The sequence below is a fragment of the Danio rerio genome, chromosome 4 (genome assembly GCF_049306965.1).
Source record: "Danio rerio strain Tuebingen ecotype United States chromosome 4, GRCz12tu, whole genome shotgun sequence".
Lineage (NCBI taxonomy): Eukaryota > Metazoa > Chordata > Actinopteri > Cypriniformes > Danionidae > Danio > Danio rerio.
Window position 1 is genome coordinate 50,125,660 of NC_133179.1, and position 19,334 is coordinate 50,144,993.

Below are 19,334 nucleotides of genomic sequence, written 5' to 3' on the forward strand. Positions count from 1 at the left end.
CCAGCTTGCTGAGATCTTTGAGCTGGGACTGGATGCACTCTGTAGTAAGCATGCAGCAAGGTTCAGCACACAGACGCTCGGCTTCTGGGCCAACTGGTTCCCAATCATCGTCTTCCGACCACGGTAACCGAGACACCACAGGAACCGCCCATTAATTCGATTGCAACCACGCAACTACTCCTGAGCAACAACTCCTGAGTCACTTTTCGATGCTTTGCTCTTCCCATGGCCTTTTTCCGGCCAGAGGCAGAGAGCTCTGTGTGCTGCTTCAGGTGTCTGTCTAGACGGGCCGGTGTTCTGCAACAGCTGGGCACCCGGCACAGCATCTTACGTGTGTCCTTATTGCCAGCGCTGAGCGAGAGCAAAAGCCTCTTCTCTTCCGAGTTTGTCACCTTGTCAACCGCTAACAGGTGCGACAAGAGCCGGCTGTAGACTGAAGCAGAGCGTACATTCAGCCATGACCATCCAAGATCAATGCTGCAGGGAAAGACTTACACACTGAGGGGAATGGTTTAAAAGGAGGCGGCAGAGGCATCCACTTCCGAGTCATGACGCTGGTGACACTTCTTAAAGGGGAAAACATCCACCCCTGAACCAGGGGTATAAACCGATACCTTCAAGATCCCCTTGGTCCAATGCATGGATAAGCTGTAACTACTTTTGGGGGATTTCCCCATTCCTCTTTCAACGGAACCATGTGTGTCCAAGGAACAACGCACCGTTTGGGCAGCTTTACTGCGCCAGCCGTCGGAGCTTTTACACAGCCTTTTTCTTTCTCTTTCCCACAAAGGGATGGTATGAGCCCCATCGAACACGCACTATTTTGGCAGCTTTACTGTGCCAGCCATGGGAGCTTTTGCACAGCTTTTTTTCCTTCTCTTTTCCACAAAGGGATGGTATGAGCCCTATCGAACACGCACCGTTTTGGGCAGCTTTACTGCACCAGCCGCTGAAGCTTGAGCACTGCTTTTCCTTTTTCAAAGGGTTTAGTAGAACCCCACCAAACACACACACCTTTTTGGGCAGCTTTACTGCGCCAGCCATGGGAGCTTTTGCACGGCTTTTCCCTTTTTCAAAAAGAATCGTAGAACCTGATCGAACATGCACTTTTTCAGGACATTTAGTGGGCGTCATTGTGCCCACCAGTCATTAGACCAGCCATCTTCCAACTGGACCATGATAGCTCGCTAGAAAGACCAACAATCCCACAAACTGGCCTAGTCGTTCCAGACGCTTGCTAGAAAGACCCACCACCCTGCAAACTCACTGAACTAGCTCTCACTTGACCAAAGCTTGCCCGGGGACCCACACCCTTCCCAGGGAGCCAGGGTCCACGTTAGGGGGGCTGGAACCACTGAGCTCAATATCCCACAAATCACACCCCTTCTGCCTAGGGACCCACACCCTTTCTGGGGCCATCGCCAGCCCCACAGGGTTCTCGTGATTGACACCTGTTCTCCAGCAGTGCCCAAGCACCCCACTTTTAAGCCCGGGAATATGGACTTAGAGAAAAAGCATGTGCTAGTTGTTCTGTTGGTGACCCACCTGGCTCTGGGGCACCACCCTCTCCACCACCTTAATATACTGTGGTTCAGACAGCAGGGGTGCACCAGCCTTTCCAAGTTCCACTACCTATGGCAGTGCTCAAATTTTGAGGTGGCTGGGGTGCACCAATGACGCGTAGTTCTAGCAACAGAGGATATAGGAGTTCTGTGTTAACCTTGCTCGGTTGGCAGGGTTCGAACGTGTTTGCTGGGGCAGCTAGTCTACGTACAGACCCCTTGGTTCTTTCCCAACCATGCCGGGATGCACGACCAAATGCTCGCCAGAAACGGATGCAACTGCTCGGGCAGATGGCTTGGCCATAGACCCCTGCTTCTTTCCCATTGAGCCAGGATGCGCAACCAAAGGCTCGCGGGAAACAGATGCACCTGCTTGGGCAGATCAGCCTGGCCTTAGAGCCCCTGCTTTTTTCCCAATCGTGCCAAGAGGTGCGGCCGAAGGCTCACGGGAAATGGACACACCTGTTCAGGCAGACCAGCCTGGCCTTAGAACCCCCTGGTTTGTTTAACCGCACAACTATCAACAAACAAAGTCCACAATTTCACGCCGTCCCCAAAATCCTGATGGCAGGTCTAAGGCATTTGGCATCAGGCACGTACTTCCAGGCGCAGGACATCTCGACAGGTTGGTCAGGAAAGATTGTTTCCCACCGGCAGTGGTGGAAAGAGTACTGAGAAAGCATACTTAAGTAAAAGTACCATTACTTGCATAAAAAAATATAGTGAGAGTAGAGTAAATGTACCTGTTGTAAATATTACTCAAAGTAGGAGTAAAAAGTAGCCCTTTTAAAAGTACTCATGAGTAGTGAATACTGAGTATTATGCTGTTATAAGTTGATACATTTACATGTAATTTGTTGATGTGTGTAAGCCTAACATTCTGTAGAAAAGCAAATGCATAAAACTTGTCTTCGATGTTCATCGTGCTCTGAATGAGCGTTACAACTGTAGTGTAGCGTGTAACTGCTTCATTCTGGAGGGTTAAAAAAAAAAACAGACTCGTCTCTGGGAGTCGATTCTTGTCTTCAAGTCAATTCCAGCACAATGTCCATTGAGGAATAGATACGTTGGAATATTTTGGAGTCGACACTCTAATCCCTAAGCAACGGCACTCAATCTGGCTGTCAACAAAGCTGCTCATGCGGCTGCTTTCGCCAATTTCAGGTAAGTTTAGTCCTTAAAAGTACTTGAATATTACATACAGCTGTTCCCGACTCTTTTCTTACTGGTAATTGACATTTGTGTTGAATATTTATTTTATAGTGATGGTTAGAGTGTGTAAAAACTCTGTTAGCGCCTTGGCATAGTAATGGGCTTTTGTTTATAAAATTTTTAGCTTTTAATGACAATGTTTTGTTATCAATGTTTATTAGGAGGTCGTGTAGTAAATAGCCTAAAATATCTACTGTACTGTCAAACACGAATTGAAACCCCTTGTGGAAAAACAGCTTAAACCTGCCAACCAGTTTAGACAATTTTAAGCTGTGTTTTTCAGCAGGAACATTAGTACATACTTTCACTGTATCGTCAAACTAATACAGCTTTTAAAAAGTACTTTGTGATTTCAGGACTGACACAATTACTCTCACAACAGAATAGAAGAGATTTCTAAAAACCTGATGGGAACTAGCTGATCACATAGATGGAGGAAACATGGGTAATACAAGAAAACTTATTAAACAAAAATGTTTGATTAGTGTGTTAAGGCGCATTGTTGGTGCGTTGCTATTTTGAGTAAAAAAAGTTTTAAAAATTCGTAAAAAAATTCAATTTGGTATACGACATGCATTTTTTCTGTTTGGAATAGAACACTCATTTGAGGGATGGTGGGTCTCTAGCACGACAAAGTCAGTTTGAGGGGGATGGTGGGTCTCTAGCACGACAAAGTCAATTTGAGGGAATGGTGGGTCACTAGCACTACAAAAGTCAGTTTGAGGGGGATGGTGGGTCTCTAGCACGACAAAGTCAGTTTGAGGGGGATGGTGGGTCTCTAGCACGACAAAGTCAGTTTGAGGGGATGGTGGGTCACTAGCACGACAAAGTCAGTTTGAGGGGGATGGTGGGTCTCTAGCATGACAAAGTCTGTTTGAGGGGATGGTGGGTCACTAGCATGACAAAGTCAGTTTGAGGGGGATGGTGGGTCTCTAGCACGACAAAGTCAGTTTGAGGAGGATGGTGGGTCTCTAGCACGACAAAGTCAGTTTGAGGGGGATGGTGGGTCTCTAGCACGACAAAGTCAGTTTGAGGGGATGGTGGGTCACTAGCACGACAAAGTCAGTTTGAGGGGGATGGTGGGTCTTTGGAACAACCGCTGGCAAACTTATGGATGCGATCACCGGGGAAGTTGGTTAGACCCAGGCCCAAGCCCACCATGACCTTCCCGAATAGAGACCACCTTTCTCAGCATGTCCCCCGCCTGGAAATGCATGCGCGACGCTGGGGTTCTCTGACCTGCCGTTAGGTTTTCAGTGAAGGTGAAAAAAACGGGACTTAAAATAATTTTGGCTTTAGCTGTTAAACGAAACAGGGGTCTAAGGGCAGGCCAGCAGCCCCCAGAGGCGCACCCGGGCAAGGCAGGTGCGCGCTATGACCCTTGTGCAGGCAAGGAACCAGGGTCCAAAGGTATCAAACGCTGCCAGGTAGGAGTGCCCGAGCCCGGGCAAGGCAGGTGCGTGCTATGACCCTTGTGCAGGCAAGGAACCAGGGGCAAAAGGCATCAAACGTAGCCCCAGGTAGGAGTACCCGAGCCTGGGCAAGGCAGGTGCGCACTATGACCCTGGTGCAGGTGAAGAACCAGGGCCAAAAGGCATCAAACGCAGCCCCAGGTAGGAGTGCCTAAGCCTGGGCAAGGCAGGTGCGTGCTATGACCCTGGTGCAGGCGAGGAACCAGGGTCCAAAGGCATCAAACGCAGCCCCAGGTCGGAGTGCCCGAGCCTAGGCAAGACAGGTGCGTGCTGTGTGGCCCCTGTAGGGTTACCAGTGGCACCGTTTATGCATATGGCTTAAGCTCCGGCGGGAACTCGTTCTGTCTGTGGAACGGCAGGTGGAAACAATGCGCTTTTCGGTGGAGTTAATGAAACCCAGGCCCCAGCTCACCAAGCCATTGCTGAAATGAGCTTTCCCGGCATGTCCCGCGCCTGGAGATGCATGTGCAATGCTGAGTTTCTCTGACCTGCCGCTCTGTTTTCGGTGAAGGTGAAAAAAACAAGACTTGGAATAATTTTGGCTTTACAGGTTGAACAAACCAGGGGTCTAAGGGCAGGCCAGCAGCCCCAGGAGGCGTGTCCCTGGGTGGGGGGTCCCTGGGCAGAGCGTGTGACATGGGGCCTTGGAGGCCAGTGGCTCCAGCATTGGTCACCAGCGGCACCATTTATGCATCTGGAGTGAGAAAGTTCCAAAAGAGAAAACGTGCCAGCAGGTGCTCACAGGGGGCGTTGATTAGACCCAGGCCCAAGCCCACCAAGTCATGTCCGACAAGAGACCACCCTTCCCGGGTTACCAGTGGGGACGTCCCGCGCCTGGAGATATTTGCCCGATGCCAAAATTCTCTGACCTGCCGTCAGGTTTTCAGGGAACGTGAGAAATCCCGGACTTAGTTTCTGACAGTCTTGCTGCTGAACCCCTCTGATACTGAGCGATAGGAGCTCGTGTGACGCCCCAGGGGTTAGGCCCCCACCCCGGCCCCCAAGCACCAATGGGTCAGCCTCTATGGGTGTGGTTGTTTCCTCCCTGTCCAGGGCATGCTTTCAGGGAGGTGTGGGGGTGTCCCTCCGCACACAACTTCCCCCCCTTCCCGCCTCTATCCGTGGGTGAGGACTCAGATGGCCCGTCTGGCTTTGACCCAGAGCATGTCTGCCGCTCAGCCCGCCAGCTCGCCCCCCTGGACACCCCCCTCCCCCTTGAGTCGTAACAAGAGAGGCATTGAACCAAATGGATCTCGTAGGCATCGGTTTCCACCCCGCGGGGGGGGGTGTCTTTCCCCTTTAAGAGAAAGATCCATGACGCAAAAGTGGATGCCGGCTCCGCCCTCTTTTGAACCGCTGCACGTGGCGTGTGGGTCTCTTTCCCCTTCAGCTTTGGTCTTGCATGGTCATGTCCGAATGTGAGCTGTGCCTCAACGACTACAGCCGCCTCTCGCCTCACCTTACAGCCCGTCCACAAGTTGACCAACTCGGATGAGAAGGGGCTATTACTCGTGCTGGTCGCGTGGACATGCGGAGGACCCCATGCCCGGCTGTCGCAGAATGCCAGCCCGCCTAGACAGGCACTTGAAGCGGCATGCAGAGTTCTCGGCCTCGGGCTGGATAGAGGCTATGGTAAGAGCCAATTGTCAGAAAGTGGCTCGGAAATTGCAATGGCTGCTGTCCACCCAGCCGGCGGTTCCCGTCATGTCTCAGCTAGCGTCGTCCTCCGAGGAGGAGCGGGACTCGGACGGCCTAGAGGCTAGCTGTCCTTTCGCCAACCCCGGCTGCAGGCGTGCTACAAAGCACATACAGGCCCAGCTCACAGACCTCGGCAAGCAAGTGGACAAGATGAGGTCTACCCTGGTCCAATTCACGCACCTCTACCGGGAGTTGAGGAGGGGGGAAGAGAGGAGGAGGAAGAGGAGAACCAGGTCGCCTCCTGCACCATCGACACTAGGCCCCCAGACGAGGAGCGGCCGGAGGTCCGACGCCCCCCGAGCCTTTGGAAGCCTTGAACCCGCAAGCCTACCCATTCGCGGACCACGTCCTCACACTGAGTTAAGTATTTTTATAGCACTTTGCTGTTGGGCTGGTGGGGTTATGTCGTCATTTCTGCTGACTCTTGGTTGTCCCCTTTCTGCAGACCTGCTTTTGGGGGAATTTGAAGGCTTCCAACTGGGCAGCGAGCCTACCGCCCGCCTACGGAACAACGTCACTTCCAAGCTGGGCAGGATCAAGACTTTTTTGGGATACATGGCAAAAGGCACCGCGGAGCCAGAGTACTTCCTTTTTCTCAATCAGCCAGCCCGAATCCGAGCTTGGCCTGCCCTGCTGGGCCGCACGCGGATGACCGAGCCAATGAGACAGCACTATCTAAAAAACCAAGCCCAGTTTCTAGACTACCTCTCAGAAACCCCGCCGGCCTCCTGCCGCCTCTCCAGCATGGCCCTGGTACTGATTCGCAGGGAGGTCAGAGCTCTCATTTGCGGCAAATGCTGGCATTTCATCGTGTACAAGGTCAGAACCAAGCAGGCGAAGGAAAGCAGACTAATCTCTAAGGCCAGCCTGGTACGCTGTCCCCAGACCGCTGGAAGGAACATCCCTGCCCTCCTAAGTAAGTGATCTATCCGCCGGTCAGCATTTCCACCTTTTTGTTTCTCCGTTTCTGCTCCAAGGCACCAGCAGCTCTTGGTTAAATCAGCCACGTCAGCCAGCCCCCCCTTCCCCCCCCAAATGGAATAAGAGGAGCGGGCTGACGTGGCTGGTTTAACTGGGTTACCAAAAGAGCTGCTGGTGACCTGGAGCAGAAATTGGTGTTCTTATTTCCCCTTTGCTTTAGGCCACCAACAGCTTTTGGTTAAACCAGCCACGTCAGTCTGAAGGGAGGGCAGACTGACGTGGCTGGTTTAGCTGGGTGAACCAAGAGCTGCTGGTGACCCGGAGCAGAATATGATTATTCCCGCCCCCTCCCTTTGCTTTAGGGCTCCATCGGCTCTTGTTAAACCATAGTTAAACCATTGGTGGTCTAATTTGTCTAACCTTACTGCCTTCATCAGATAGCCTGGAGTCCACCCAAACACTGTAGTATCAGGTTAACTACTGAGGTAGGAACCTTGTGTAGGTGTTTGTTGAAGGGGGAGCATTAAAGCCGTGGGTTTAATAGACATACTGTGTGGTCCTTCTGATGTGCCTCCTAGAAAGGTTATAGTGTACATATTAACCACTTAACATTGTGTCAGAAGCAAAAACGTAATATTAACGGATGTCGAACAAATAAGAGACAACACAGTACGCAGGCTATTTGTTTCTCTCTGCCGTTTACTGAAAGCTCGGGGCTAATGCTAGCGAGCTCACGGACTGCAAAATGAATCAGTTTCAAGTTTCTCCACCAGAGAAGTTTATATTTAAAGCAGAAGACTTGACTAAATGTATTATACGCTTTAACAGATTCCGCATCACATCTGGATTGGAGACGCAAGCGGATAAAAATCAAGTAAATGCACTAATTCAAACAATGGGGGAGGAGGCTGTGGATATATTGTTTTCCCTGCACCTCAGCCCAGTGGAAGCGATTGAGTACGACACAGTTAAGACAAAGTTGGATGCTCACTTTGTAACACGCAGAAATGTGATCTTTGAGAGGGCAAAGTTTAACCTGAGGCAGCAAGAAACGGGCGAGTCGCCCAACAGCTTTCACACAGTGCTGCACTGCCTAGCGGAACACACCGGATACGGGGCTTTGCATGACGAAATAGTGAGAGACAGACTTGTGGTGGGTTTGAGAGATAAACGCTTGTCAGAACAGCTAAAACTCGATCCTGAACTGACTATAGAGAAAGCAATTACCAGAGCTAGACAAAGCGAGCAGGTGAAGAAGCAACAAGAAATGCTAAAAATTAACTTTAAAGCTGATATCTCTAATGCTCAGCTTGACAGCGTGCACACAAGACAGCGAAACAGGGCACGCGCTAAACAACTCAAGCCACAATACAAACACACAGAACAAAAACAACAGAAGGAAAGACAGGCACAATGCAGCAGATGTGTTGACTCAAGATGGCATAGCCAACAACAATGTCCAGCCAAAGATGTAATATGCAATAACTGCAGGAAAAAAGGACATTACGCCAGGGTGTGTAAAACCAAAAGAATGTGTGAAATGCATGTAGCTACAGTGATTGAGGACACTGCTGAGAAAGTTGCATTTTTGGGTTCACTGTCAGCAGATGCTAATGACAGCCCATGGATGACAGACATGCATGTGGAGAATCTAAATGCACGCTTTAAAATTGACACTGGCGCAGACGTCACCGCTATATCAGAAATGCTGTATAACCAGGGCCAATTCAGTAGGCTGGAGAGGTCAACAAGGGTTCTACTGGGACCAGGAGGGTCTCGTCTGAATGTGAAGGGCAAGTTCACCGCAACTCCCTGAAAAAAACAGTAAAAGTACTAAGGGGGAAATTTACGTTGTGGAGGGGCTGTGTACACCACTGCTAGGTGGGCTCGCTGCGGTGGCACTGCACTCAATGATAAGTGTGAGTTTTCTAAGAGCAGGATAAAGTTCCTGGGGCAGGTTACAGAGGCATCAGGTGTCAGCACTGATCCTGACAAAGTGAGCGCTGTAAAACCCATGCCAGCGCCAAGTAATGTTAGCGAGGTAAGGCGCTTCCAGGGAATGACAAACCACCTGGGGAAATTCCTGCCTCACTTAGCTGTGAGAACACGACTGCTCAGAGACCTGCTGAGGAAGTCCAGTATGTGGGCCTGGGGGCCTCAAGAACAGCAGGACTTCGATAATATCAAAGATAAACTGACGACACCCCCAGGGCTTGCGTTGTATGATCCTTATGCTAAAACACTCGTCTCCGCTGACTCTTCCCGTTCCTCTCCAGCGGCAAACAGACACAGAGTGGAAACCTGTGGTGTATACCTGGAGAGCCCTCAGCAGCACTGACCAGCGATACGCCCAGATTGAGAAGGAGACACTAGCATCAACATGGGCCTGTGAGAGGTTCGCAGAGTTCCTTGTTGGGAAGAGTTTCTACATTGAAACGAACCACAAGCCCCTGATTTCTACTAGGCTCAAAAAGATTAGATGAACTTCCCCCACACATACAGCGCCTGCGCATGCAACTAATGCGGTTTGCCTACACCATATCGCATGTGGCTGGCAAGGACATCGCAACTGCAGATGTGCTGTCCCGAGCTCCTGTCAGTCATACTGCAGAAGGATTGCAGGAGGAGGAAATCAACCTCTATGTTGACTCTGTGGTAGCGAGCCTCCCAGCTACAGAAAAGAGGCTAAGAGAAATTCAGAGACACCAGGACAATGACTCTACACTCCATCACTTGAAGAAATTCTGTGTCGAAGGATGGCCAGATAATTTTTCTATTCTATTTCTATTCTAGCCATTTCTCCCATTCAAAGGTGAGCTCACAATCCAAGATGGTCTACTATTGTACGGCAGCAGAATAGTCATCCCAGTGTCACTCAGGGCTGACATCCTGTCCAAGTTGCATGAGGGCCATCTGGGAATAAAAAAATGCTGAAAGCGGGCTGAGCATTCAGTATGGTGGCCAGGGCTCAGCAGAGAGCTGACCAACATGATAGAGAAATGTGATGTGTGCAGCCATAAAAGAGTCAATTTCAAAGAAAAGATGATGTCTACTGAATTTCCGCCAAGACCATGGTCTACTGTAGGAGCGGATTTATTCCAGATAGACAACAAACAATACCTAGTCATCGTGGACTATTTCTCCAGATATTTTGAAGTAGCCAAACTGACGTCTACTACATCTGAAGCTGTGATTAATCACATCAAGTCTATCTTCGCTCGTCATGTCAAACATGAAGTGGTCCTCTCAGACAATGGCCCACAGTTTGCATCTGAGATCTTCAGACAGTTCACAAGGGATTGGGGTTTTAGTCATGTGACATCCAGCCCCCATTGGAGGCGGAGCGTGCTGTGAGGACAATCAAATGTCTCCTCAAGAAATCCGGCGACCCTTATCTCGCTCTGATAGCATATCGTGCCGCTCCCCTGGCGAATAGGTACAGTCCCACTGAACTTCTGATAGGGAGGAAAATAAGAACGCCAGTTCCTGTCATTTCGTCCAAGCTCATCCCAGGGTGTGTAGACCTGGATAACCTGGAAAGGACAGAGAGGAGATACAGACAAAAACTGCGACAGTATTATAACCATAGACATAGAGCACAAAACATGCTGCACCTTCAGCCTGGTGATCATGTGTGGGTCAAAGATACAGTGGAAAGAGGCACGGTGGTGTCTACTGCCAGCACACCGAGGTCATCAGGCCCGTGTAGAGACCGTCCGAAGGGCATGTGCAGGATAAATTTTTTGAAGGGGGGGGGGGGGGTGTTGCGCGCGTACTGAAGAGCGGTGTTGTCGCGCGCACTCTGATCAGCTGTGTTATCGCGCGCGTACTCAAGAGCGGTGTTGTCGCGCGCGTACTCAAGACCGGTGTTGTCGCGCGCCTACTGCGTCGCGGGGGCACTTTTGATCATTTTGGAAGGGCACTTTCTATCCAAGACTACTAAGGGCATGTGCACTGCACAGGTTGAGCCCTATGTGTGCACGTGCCTGGAGGTCATACATCATTGAGACACCTGGGGGCACTATACGAAGGAGCAGATACCATCTTTCACCGACCCCTGTGGCTCCAGGAGAACCTGCTAACTTAACTGAGCCAGCACTTGAGAGCATAGTTCTTGATGACACACACACTCCTGTCACACCCGGAGCACAGAGTGCAGCCAGTCAGCAGTCTCCTGTGTGTGAAAGAAGTTTCCCAGCCTGAATAAGGAATCCTCCTTCTTTCTTTAAAAGACTTTGTTCGCTCCTAGGAATGGAATTCGAGTTTGTCGCCTCTAATTTATGTTGTTGACAGTGTTAACTAAAGCTCATGTTCATGGTACTCTTAGCCAAATTGGAAAAAAATAAGAGCCATAAATGCGATTACAGGTATTACTGATGTTGATTGTCATTTAGTTATGTTACGAGTTATAACTTAAGTAAAATTAATCGGAAGAGCCTCCTGTTAAAGTTTAGAAACACTCTAAAGGTTATTTCTGTTTCTGCATCTGCACATAGTTTATCCTTTGCTTTGAAAGGGCGATGTAGTATCAGGTTAACTACTGAGGTAGGAATCTTGTGTAGGTTTTGTTGAAGGGGGGAGCATTAAAGCCGTGGGTTCAATAGACATTGTAGCTGCGTCCCAAATCGCATACTTATGCACTATTTTACGCCATTTTGTAGTATAAATAGTGTAAGTAGTGTGTTCACATTGAAAACTCTCAAAATAATAAGTGCACTTTAATTACCCGGATGATGCACTCATTCAGCTGCTAAAATGAAGTGTGTTATGATGGACACTTCACGCACTCAACGACCGCAGGTTTGCTTACGTAGCGGAAGGGGCGGAGCGATCGCACGCACATGTTGAATAACTTTATTTATTTTGGATGGTGAAAGCAAAATTCTCCTACGAGAGTGATTATAGCGCCTCCCGATGGTGAATGCGGTTATACACACGGCAGGTATTACCTGATAATTCAATCGTTTATTTCACTGATTTGGCAACAGTCAAACGTCATCAGGGAAACGGTTTGAATTTCCGCTTAGTAAAAAAACATTAGTGTGCCATTTGGGACAACACTACATACATGTACTATCCTGTTGAGTGTGTAAGTGCATGAGTACATAGTGCATGAGTGCATAGTGTATAGTGTGCCATTTGGGACGCAGCTTCTGTGTGGTCCTTTTGTTGTGCCTCCTAGAAAGGTTATAGTGTACATATTAATGACTTAACAGACACTAGTGAGGATTTTTTTGGGGGGTGTACACATTTAAAAAGCTTATAAGAAGAGGAGTTGGAGCTCAAACTCCCTCTCATTGGAGCCCAAGTGGCTCTGCAGCTTGCAGTGTCTCAATCTGTTTGCTAATTGTTAACACACATTATTGCATTTAATGACTTTACATTGTTGAGCACTGAGCTATGTTTTAGTGAACTGAACACTGTATCAGTTGATGAAATATAGTGATTTTCTGTAAGTTTAAGCATTTCTATAAAACTTCAGTATTTGTAACAGAAAAATCCTGGCCACCACACTGCAAATTTTAGATTGAAGTTCAAATTAACACTCCCTCAGAGTTAATATGGAAACCACTATAAAAGTGTTAACATTATCAACATCAAGAGAGTGTTAATTAGCAAACTCTTATTAATATATAAATATATATATAAATATATATATATATATATATATATATATATATATATATATATATATATATATATATATATATAATATATTATTAATCTTATTAATAATAATTAATAATAATATATAGATATAAAATATCTGTTAAATTTCTGAAAAAATTCTGTGAAAAATATGGAAGTTTTATAGAACTGTATAAATGTACGAAAATAACCATATTTCATGAACTCAAACAATGTTTACTTTACATAATCATAGCTTAGTGCACAAAAATGTAAAGTCATTATATGCAATAATGTGTTCATGTGTGATTGCAACTAGAAAACAGATTTTGACTGCATTAGTAACTACACAGTTACCTTTAAACAAAAAAAAAAAAATGCAGCATAACATCAAACACTTTCAGTTCATCTTGGACTTGAACACAGACGCTACTATCCTTCACAATGGTGACACAAAAACCGTTATGCTATTTTTCTTTTTCCTTTTTTGATTTTACGGAAAAATACCGGCAGCTGTGGTTGCCAGTAATTTACTGTTTTTAACATTTTAAATTCATAAATTCAGTTTACAGAATATTTCTGTTAAAAACAAATTTCACAGTCTGTATTTTTTATATTTTTTTATTTTTTCATTAACCACTTGTACATCCCGGAATTGTTCAGGAAAAGCCAAAAATTAGCAAAAAAAACTTGACACAAAGGAACATTTACACCTCACTGCCAACTAGCGTTTTGGAAGTGTTAATGCAGACCAACAGAGACAGCGCGCAGAAGTATAAATGCACAGCTACGCGCGTTGCATGCGCCGTGGATTACGCCGGTTACTTGACGCAGAAGTATTAACCAGGCTTAAGTCAGTGAAGAAAAAGAGCAAAGCTTTTGACTCTAGTGGGACTTGAACCCACAACCTTTGAATGGCTCAGCTGACAGCCTAGAAGTCCAATGCGCTATCCATTGCGCCACAGAGCCTGAATGCTTTGCTGCCTCTGGCACTGTTGCACAGAAAACACTTTTTGGTTCTCTCTGGCCCATGAAAGAACAGCCAACTGCGGACAAGGCACTGCTGGGATTCGACGCGGGATCTCCTGTTTACTAGACAGGCGCTTTGACCAACTAAGTCACAGCGCCGAAGGACCTCGACAGGGGCTAATTGTTTAATTCGAAAAAAGAAGAAAAAAACTAACAACGGTAGCGCTGTATGTGTGAATGTCTGGACTTGAAATATTAAAGTCCAATTGGTTAGGCATTACCACACTATGCTATATAAAGCCATCGTCCAAAGCCCTCTTGAACGAGCATCGTTCTTAAGGATTTGAGTTTTGTTAAGAAACCGACTGCTAAACATCTCGCTGCGTAAACACTCGTATTTATTAACAAAAAGCAACCCTGGCACCAGTACATTCGGCACAGCTGGGATTTGAACCCAGGATCTCCAGTTTATTAGACAGCCGCTTTGACCAACTAAGCCACAGCACCAATGCTAAAAACTGAAGAAAGACGTTTATGCACACAGAGACAAAAAAAGACAGTAAGTCTAAAAATGGCAAGCAAAGAGGTTGTTTAACTCTATTTGTCGCACTATTCATTACGCCTCAAAGCAATACAATTTTATAGGGGGGCGCTGTCGCGCGAATACGATGTAGACGCGTTCACAGTGAGCTCCTCACAGGTGACATTTCATTTAAGAAATAATCAGACCTAGAAGTTAATTTCAAACTTTAGTGTGCTTTGACTCGGCTTATACATACGTTCGGACAGTAAATTTGTGGATATCGTGTGTAGAATGGCTGCTCCTGGCAACAAACGAGGTGGCAAAGAGACACGAGCTAATACGGCTAACATTAGCTCGGGTGACTCACGAGGTACCCACGAGGGAGAACCACTTTCAGCTGAAATGTTTAAACAATCGCTGGAGTCTATAAAAAATGACATTTGCATTAAAATTGAAAGTGCGATCAGCGGTCTACAATCAGACATCAACGGAGTGAAGGAAGAGTTGACTTCAGCTGTAGCCACAATTCAACAATCGCTTGGCTCGCAGGAGGAGCGGCTGAGAGCTGTCGAGGATTCGGCGACAGCAACGAGCAATTCTTTAAGGTACCTTGAAACTACCGTGGCTAAACTTCAGACTGAGGTTACGGCTCTGTCTTTAAAGTGTGAAGATCTTGAAAGCAGATCAAGGAGGAATAACATCAGACTGATCGGAATAAGCGAGGGAGAAGAAGGCAACCGTCCAACGGAGTTTGTTTCAAACTTTCTCCGCGACCTGTTGAACATGGAGGAGAAGCCGCTGCTTGATCGAGCTCACAGGTCACTTCAACCAAAGCCCAAACCGGGTCAACCACCCAGGCACTTCATCATTAGAGTCCACTTCTTCCATATTCGTGAACAGATTCTCCAAGCGGCGCGTCAAGAAGGAAGGCTGACATACAAGGGAAAGCCCGTCTTTCTCTTTCCTGATCTCACGGCTAACGAAGCCAAGAAAAGAGCGGCTTTTGGGGAAGTGCGCAAATTCATATGAAACGTTGAAGGGGCTCGATTTGGCTTTCGTCATCCCGCCAGATTCCGAATTACCTTGCCGGGTAATACAGAGCAGCTATTTACGGACCCCCTCAAAGCGATGGAATATGTGAAAAACACCCTTGCAGCTGACGCGATTGGAACAAAGACCAGTGTTATGCCGAAATAACTGAAAATCACTTGTCGGCTACCTTCTGAGATGACTGTCCATTCCAGATTTTCTTGCAAGGTACTTTATCTTTGGAATAAGGAGAACTGATTGCATTTTACTTGGACCAGTCCATTGTTCTACTATTATTTCATTCTCTAAAAAACAGAACACTGCATCTGACTGTTTATTAGCCTAATAACCAGATTTAAAATCTTTGGTTATTGCCTTAATTTTAAGCACTATCTAGACACATACTGCACTTTGTGGTCTGCGTGCTTATTTTTTTTTTCTCACCTGATGACGCGCTTGTCTTTTCCGTAGCGCATCCTAGACGACAAGTTTATCGTCTGTGCTTTTTGTCTTATGGGGTTTTATATACACCTAGTTAAGGGAGGTGTTAAAGTGGGTGGGGGATATCAATGTGTTATAGTTCAGAATTTTGTTTTATTTTATTTATTTATTTTTTTTCCCCTGTTTCTTTTTTCTTGTGGCTACTGGTATTTTACACAATCCATTCTGTCTGTTAAGTTTTAAAATATCTCAAGATATCTTCAATAATTTATTTAAAATGTATATCAATAAGTAAAATCATAAATTTTGTAAGCTGGAATGTGAAAGGACTTGGTCGTCCCACTAAGCTTAACAAAGTGATCAATCATTTGGATAATTTACAAGCTAAAATAGATCACACCAAGTTACGTAGAAAATGGGTCTCACAATCTTTTCATTCCTTATTTACCAGTAGAGCAAGGGGAGTGGCTATTCTTATTCATAAAGATATTCCTTTTAATACATCAGACGTGCTGGCTGACCGTAATGGTAGATATATCATTGTCTCTGGATCACTTTTTAATACTCCGGTTGTATTGGCTAATATTTACGCACCAAATTTTGATGATGATAATTTTTTTATTAAATTTCTCTCCCTCTTACCAAATTTACATTCAAGATATTTGATTATTGGGGGAGATTTCAATCTCTGCTTGAACCCTCAACTTGACAGAGCATCTCTAAGGGGAACAGCTCTCTCAAAGTCAGCTAAAATTATAAATTCCTTTCTTAATGATTATGCAGTTACAGACGTATGGCGATTCTTGAATCCACTTACACGTGGTTATTCCTTCTTCTCTTATGCTCATCAGACTTTTTCTCGGATTGATTATTTTTTAATTGACAACAAACTCTTACCATGTGTTCAGCATTGCACTTACATTGCAATAGTCATTTCGGATCATTCTCCTCTCACTTTAGGACTTATATTTGAGTGTAAAAATGTTCAACGTCCACTTTGGAGGTTAAATGTTCGTCTATTAACCACTGAGGATTTTGTCCAGATTATTTCCTCCCAAATAGACTTTTTTGTTCAGGTTAATTCTTCTCCAGACATCACACATAGCACTCTTTGGGAAGCATTTAAAGTCTACATTAGAGGTCAAATTATATCTTATGTATCATTTGAAAGGAACAAATATAAAAAATCTATTGCAGATCTGACAGATCAAATCTCCCAATTAGAAAATCAATATGTAAATAGCCCTTCTCCAAACATACTTAAAGAATATCTCCTCTTAAAAGCTGATTTTGACACACTTTCTACTGTTACAGCAGAGGAGATGTTAATAAAATCAAGGCATGCTTATTATGAATGTGGAGAGAAGGCACATAGACTTTTAGCCCACCAGCTTAGACAGTCCTCTGCCTCCCATATAATCTCTACTATTAAAGCAAACGATATCCTACTGTCAGATCACTGTGAAATCAATAACGCATTTTTAGAATTTTATCAGTCATTGTATTCTTCTGAACAAATTTCTGATCAGGTGGACTTTCATAACTTTTTCCAAGATCTTTCCATACCTCGCATTAGTTCTGAAGATATGAAACTTCTGGACAGCCCTATTTCTTTAGATGAGGTTCACAATGCTATATCAGCAATGCAGAGTGGCAAAAGTCCTGGGCCAGATGGTCTGCCAGCTGAATTTTTAAAGACTTTTTCTGGACAACTAGCTCCTCTTTTACTAAATATGTACAACGAATCATTTGATTTAACCTGTCTTCCTCAGACTTTGCGAGAAGCCTCAATTTCTTTAATTTTGAAAAAGGGCAAAGACCCTCAGTTGTGCAGTTCATATCGACCAATATCACTTTTAAATGCTGATGTAAAAATCTTAGCCAAAATTTTTGCTCTACGATTAGAAACTCTTCTTCCCAAAATAATTTCCTCTGACCAAACGTGCTTTGTTAAAAACAGATTTTCATTCTTTAATATCAGACGATTATTCAATATCATTTATCATCCTATGTCTTCATCTGTACCTGAAGTCTTGATTTCACTTGATGCAGAGAAGGCTTTTGATAGAGTGGAATGGGATTATTTAATTTATGCTCTTAAGAGTTTTGGCTTTGGAGCAAATTTTATATCCTGGATCAGATTATTGTACAAAGCCCCACTTGCCTCTGTTCGTACCAATAACATTTCTTCTGCATATTTTCAGATTAATCGAGGCACAAGACAGGGCTGCCCTCTCCTCTTTTATTTGCAGTTGCAATAGAGCCTTTGGCCATTGCTCTGCGTCAAAACACAAATATAGCTGGTATAATAAGAGGAGGACAAGAGCATAAAGTGTCTCTATATGCAGATGACTTGCTGCTATACGTTTCTGATCCATCTAAATCCTTGCCTCATATTTTCAAAACGTTTGATACATTTGGCAGGCTATCTGGCTATAAATTGAATTTACAGAAAAGTGAAATATTTCCCATCAATAATGCTGCCCGTGAGTTTTCCTTTACATCCTTCCCATTCAAGATATCAAATTCATTTATATACCTCGGCATACATTTATCTAACGCTTATTTTAAGCTCTTTGCTGAAAACTTCCTCCCCCTACTGGAGCGAGTTGAACAAGATTTAAAGCGTTGGGCCTCTCTTCCATTATCAGTTGCAGGTCGAATAAACTCAATTAAAATGAATGTGCTACCCAAGTTCATTTATTTATTTCAATGTATCCCAGTGTTTATCCCTAATTCCTTTTTCCGTAGGCTGGACAGTGCTCTCACTTTATTTATATGGAATGGTAAACCTGCTAGAATGCGTAAAAGTCTTTTGCAACATCCTAAGTCTAGAGGTGGAATGTCTTTACCTAATTTCAGATGTTACTACTGGGCCTCAAATATTCGTCCTATACTTCACTGGCTCTACGAAGATCCTGGGGCTGATGCTTTATCATGGATAGCCATTGAATCTACCTCATGCTTGCCCTCCTCCCTAGCAGCATTAGTTTATGCTCCTCTTTCCTTCCCTTATGACAAATATACAAAAAACTTGATGGTAAGATCCACACTTAAAATTTGGAAACAAATTAGACGTCAATTTGGTTGGCAAACTATATCTTCAAAATCTCCCATTCATTCTAATCCGGTTTTTAGTCCATCAATAATTGATAAATCATTTGCTTCCTGGCATACTAGAGGTGTTAAGGAAATAAACGACTTATACCATGAGGGAATTTTCTCTTCATTTCAACAGATATGTGAAAAATTTAATATTCCAAATAAAAACTTTTTCCATTATCTCCAAATTCGCGATTTTGTGCATAAAATGTTCCCTCATTTTCCAGTATTGCCTCCTAGCTCCTCATTTGATAATTTACTGGAGAGGCCCACAATTTGGAAAGGGATTATATCATCACTCTACTATAAAATTATGGCACCAACTAATATATCCCATTCCCAAATAAAATCTGTGTGGGAAGATGATCTGGGAATCACAATTTCAGATGAGGATTGGGAATCAGTCTTATACAGAATTCACAAGTCCTCTGTCTGCGCAAAGCATGGACTTCTGCAGTGCAAAATTGTGCATCGTGTACACTGGACAAACCTAAAGCTCTCAAAACACTTTCAGCATATAGACCCGGCCTGCAATCGCTGTAATTTCACCCCAGCCACTCATGCACATATGTTTTGGTCTTGTATAAACTTAATTACTTTTGGGACACTATTTTTAAAATTATATCTGTTTTTTTTGGGTATATCCATCTCCCCTTGCCCACTGATAGCCATGTTTGGAATTTTGCCTACAACATACAATCTTACAAAAATACAATCTGATAGCATAGCTTTTATTGTGCTCCTGGCCAAACGACTAATATTGCTTAAGTGGAAGGA

General features: G+C 45.0%; 2 non-coding genes across 2 annotated transcripts; both read right to left on the reverse strand.

Annotated features, from left to right (window-relative positions):
* Positions 1-13,373: 13,373 nt before the first annotated feature.
* Positions 13,374-13,462, reverse strand: trnar-ucu (transfer RNA arginine (anticodon UCU)). Its single transcript is given in 2 exon segments — positions 13,374-13,409; positions 13,426-13,462. It is a non-coding gene; the product is annotated as a tRNA-Arg (tRNA).
* Positions 13,463-13,895: 433 nt separating this feature from the next.
* On the reverse strand, positions 13,896-13,969 carry trnai-aau (transfer RNA isoleucine (anticodon AAU)). The gene has a single exon. It is a non-coding gene; the product is annotated as a tRNA-Ile (tRNA).
* Between the last annotated feature and the right edge of the window lie 5,365 nt (positions 13,970-19,334).